This window comes from Jaculus jaculus, chromosome X (genome assembly GCF_020740685.1).
Source record: "Jaculus jaculus isolate mJacJac1 chromosome X, mJacJac1.mat.Y.cur, whole genome shotgun sequence".
Lineage (NCBI taxonomy): Eukaryota > Metazoa > Chordata > Mammalia > Rodentia > Dipodidae > Jaculus > Jaculus jaculus.
In genome coordinates this window covers 138,127,424-138,132,259 of record NC_059125.1, presented here as the reverse complement: position 1 = coordinate 138,132,259, position 4,836 = coordinate 138,127,424, and positions in this window count along the sequence as shown.

Genomic DNA, 4,836 nt, shown 5'->3' with positions numbered 1-4,836 from the left:
ATCTTTGCAATCAGGAATATACATTTCTATCATCAGCCTTCTCTTACCAAAATGGTAGTTGTCTTATTAGAGTGAGATGATCTGATAAGAGATAGATCTCTGCCATGTTTTGTGAGGGTGTGCAGAAAATGTCTAGCCCCCTATTTCAGCAGCCATTGTTTCCTTATAGATTTTAGAACAAGTGTGCCTGCTACCTTTACCCTTGTTATAAGAAGTTGAGATTAACTCAGAAATCTGAAGACTGTCCGTTAGCCTATGGGCAGGACTTTCAAAAGTCTGCCTCAGGCTGGAGAGATGGCTCAGTAATTAAAGGCACTTGCTTGCACAGCCTCATGGTGTGGGTTTGATTCCTCAGTACCCATGTAAATCCAGATGCATGCACTTCATTTGTTACTGCAAGAGGTCCTGGCCCACCCATATTCACTCTCTCTCTCTCCCCCCTTTCTCTCACACACAAAACAAAATAAAATATTTTTGAAAGTTTGCCTTGAAAGAGTGTACTTTAGAAGGAAAGGAGAAAGAGAGAGAGAAAGAGAGAGAGAGAGAGAGAGAGAGAGAGAGAGAGAGATTGAGAGAGAGATTGAGAGAGAGAGAGAGAGAGATCTATGGACCTGGAAGGGGTTAAAAATGGGTTCCCATAGACCTTTGCTGAAATTCCTTCAACAGACTCTATGCTCTATAGCTTATTAAACATCTAGATGTTGGTGGCTGTTACTCTGAGATTTGTTGATAGCATAAGCCTCACATTCAAAGAAATACCCCTGTACCTGACTGTCTTACTCAGCCAGGCCTGTCAGCAACTGCAGTGTTCCCCAGACATGTACAGCAGTGTCACATTGTTAGGCTTCCAGCTTCAGTGGGCCTTTGTAGGCTTCCTTCCACCCTCCAACAGCTTTGGAATAGCCTGCTGTCTTGCAGAGCTGCGCGTGTCTTCCCCAGCATGAGGACAAATAAGAAAGTAATATGCTACTGGATTGGTTGTGTGCCATTTCACACTGAGCAGCATACTCTAGATGTCAAATGTCACATCTGGAAGGCCCAATGCTCACAGCTGGGATAAACACCATGCTCCACATGTTGACTGAGTACATGCTACTAGCTGGGGCTGGATGCTCCACTGTGGCTGCCACTCTGCCTTCCTGGCTACTTGCTGGTCTTGATGTTGTCATTCTTTTTCCACTTAGAGCCCAAGTAATTAGATTCCCAGGCAGCCTTCCCTCCCAGGTTTGCTAAATGGATTGCTATCAATAAAAGATAGTCCTGACTGCCCTAAAAATGTAGGTAGTAGTATGAAGGTATTCCAGATAAAATTGTACAGGGTGATGGATCTAGTAACACCTAGGAAACAAATCTCTAGGCATGTCCATTTGGGATTTTCTAACTTAAGTTGATTGAAGTGGGAATATTCACCATAATTGTGGGTAACATTATCCAATAGCCCAGTGTTTTGGGCTAAATAAAAAGGAGTAAGTGAGCTGAGTACCAACATTCATCTCTGTTTTCTTCCTGACTGTGGATAAAATATGCTTAGCTGTGTCATGCTCTTGCTGCCATACCTCCCCCATCATGCTGACTAGTAATCTCAAACTGTAAATAAAACTAAATTCTTTCTTAAGTTGCTTTTGTTAGGTATTATGTTGCAGCAATGGAAAAATTAGCCTATAGTGTGAGGGATGAGATGAGTTCCCTTCCTGGTTTTGCCATTTGGTCCTGGCTTTCTTTTTTTTTTTTAAGACTTATTATTTTTATTTATTTATTAGAGACAGAGAATGGGGGAGAGAGAGATAGAGAGAATGGGCATGCCAGGGCCTCTAGCCACTGCAAACAAACTCCAGACTCATGCTCCACCATGGGTATCTGGCTTACATGGGACCTTGAGAATCTAACCTGGGACCTTAGGCTTTTCAGGCATGTACCTTAACCACTATGCCATCTCTCCAGTCCCTGGTCCTGACTTCTTTTGGCCCAAGTCTCCTCATGTATAATGAGGCAGTGGGTTGGATGGTGTTTAATGGACCTTGCATCTTTGACGTTCTTTGATGTGTGGAATTTATAAGAAAGCAGTTTTGTAAATTGGTGTATCATGGCTCATGAGAGTAGGGAATAACACTCATTCTTTTCCCCTTGGCAGAGAAAAGCCATACCATTGACTGTTGCCACCATAAAGCAACTAACATTCTAAAGAACTAAAAAAAAATCACACTTAAACAACAAGGTGAAATGCCTGTATGACATTAACATGCTTTTCCTCACTCAGCAAGAGATCTATTTTAATCTGTCACTTCCAATATTATAGCAGCATGTTTAACGGTTCTCCTATAGTGCCTGCAAGTGCCCTAGGCATTATTCAGCCAGGTCCTGGCCCCCTGACCTTTGACTGTTAGGTGCACTTAAAGGTCCATGTTTGTGGCGGTAACATGCCTCAGGTGGTTCAAGATGAATTCATTTTTGAGCTCATAAGAAAAAGGATAACTGGCTCAGTGACTCAAAATCTCCACCTCCTGTCACAGGGAAGGACAATCATCAGAGGTGTGAGGCCATTTCCCCAGTGCTGCCTTTATAAGGGGTGGTTTCCATGGCAACATGGCTAGCAAGATTCTTCCCTATTGCAGAGCATGGGGGCTACAGAGCTTTATTCAAATTTGAAGCAACATGTTTCATGCATGACCTAGCCTTCTCTTAAACATAAAGTTGACAACTATAGTGTCTCCTTTCTCTTGTTCTTTAGCTAACAGTGACAGAACTGATTTCTCTCATTTGTTCATGAGACTTAAATAAATTTTTCAAGCATTTTTTTTTTTTTTTTTAGTTAAGCATAGTTTCCTTATTGCAAAAGACTAATTGCTACTCTGGGATAAACATAGATTTCCATTCAGCTACAATGTCTTAAGCAAGTACTATATAGAAAGAAGTACAGTACTCACTTACAAAGAACTTCTCAAACGTATACATATCAGCTCAAATACAAACCACATTATTGCTGTTGTTGCACAGTAACTGCTTCTTTGATATTTGTAAAATAAAAGGATGAAAACAATAAATGATAGATTACAAGTCCATGAAGGCCTTTAGATAGCATCTCGTTAAACCTTCTTTTTATATAAATGGAGAAATCAATTCCTCAAAATGTAAGTGATTTATTCAAGGCCATACTCACAGCTAATTAGACCTAATTCCGTACTGGGTGGAATCAGGCTATTGTTCTCTTCATGTTCAGTTCAAATTGCCTTATGAAGTTGAGGGATACATGAGCACCAAATATTTGTGTTACATTTCATTGGATATGTTCTTCTGGAAGTGTTTCTGATTATAGGTTTGGGATATCTCTCTGAATTATTTAACAAGAAAGACCAGGAAAAATTTGAAAATATGTTTATTGATAATACCATTTACAAGACTAAAATGGAACTAACTGGGACTTTAATGACATTAGTAAGAGTGAAGTTTGGCTTGGAGGTGCAGTGAGGTCATGGGGTAGTATAAAAGGGGTTCATATCATGCTTTTGTCTGTCACCTTAAACATGCATCATCAATGTAGGGTGACTGGTCCCATATCAAACACATTCAATAAGAGCTCATATAGGAACTTGAATACTATTCATTGATTCACAGGCAGTAAAACATGTTGTTTGGTTAGCAACTCTTTAGAAAATTCAATATAGAAGGACTAATTGTAATCAAAAACTTTTTGGTAAACATGAAATCTGAAATTAGGGAATCAATTGACCAACTATAATAACTCCTGTCTTTGAGTCTGCTATACTCTTCTCTACTGTGGGGAAAATGATGCTCTTGTTTTCTGGTTTAGGCAACTACTGCTCGGCACTGGAGAATGCTGGAGACACTTGTTAAGTTTTTCCCCTGAAGACACTGCTACTTCTAAGTTGTCTTGCAAATTGATCTTTCCATTAGTATTTTTTCAGACAATGGACACTATATTTTGATCAATTTCAGCTTTCTTAAAAAGACATACCAGTTTACCTTCATGGAACTATCCCTCGTCAAACCGACTTAATCAACAAGTTACATCTCTTAAGGAACTATCTTGCATGGCACAGAGGGTGGATTTTCTCCACTACATTCTTCATCCCTATGTAATTCCAAGTGAATTTGAGAACAAACTGAAAGCAAGCCTGGGGTTGATGGATATCTATATCTGTCTACAGCAGTGAAAGAGCACAATACCCTTCTTCCTCTAACAATAGAGAAGGGAAAATGTGAAAAAGTGAGGAAGTGTGTGTGTGTGTGTGTGAGAGAGAGAGAGAGAGAGAGAGAGAGAGAGAGAGAGAGAGAGAGAGAGAGAAGGAAAGGAAAATGTTGGTTTGGGGATTCGGTGTTAGAAAATATAAAGGATTCAGTAATAAAAGTAGAGGAAAAGAAGTCATGCTTCTGATGAGTGTTGACCTGCCAGCTGCTCCTCGGTGCTTCTGCCCTTTGATGGACTGCACCAAAGATCCTGGCTAGTGCCCTAATAAATGTGGATGTTTTGGTGCACAAAGCATGAAAAAATTTAAGCAGGAATTTTAGCTAAGGAGGCAGGATTAGGTGATTTACACCAGGGAAGAGACATAGTACTTTATGAGCAGTGAGGAGAACTTAAACTTTACCATTTTGCTAAGGGCTGTGCCCATAGAAATGACCATGATTTCCTACCATCTTGATTTCTTATCCATATGCTCTAGCAAAATATAGATTCTAGATATAATTCTCTGCTGTGAAGAGAAAAAAAACAGTATAGAGTGCATATATTCAAAACAAGTGATGGAAAAATGATTAGTTATAAAAGGCCCAGTCTATTTTCAAACTCAATGAATTGAGACCTCGGAAGTACAATTT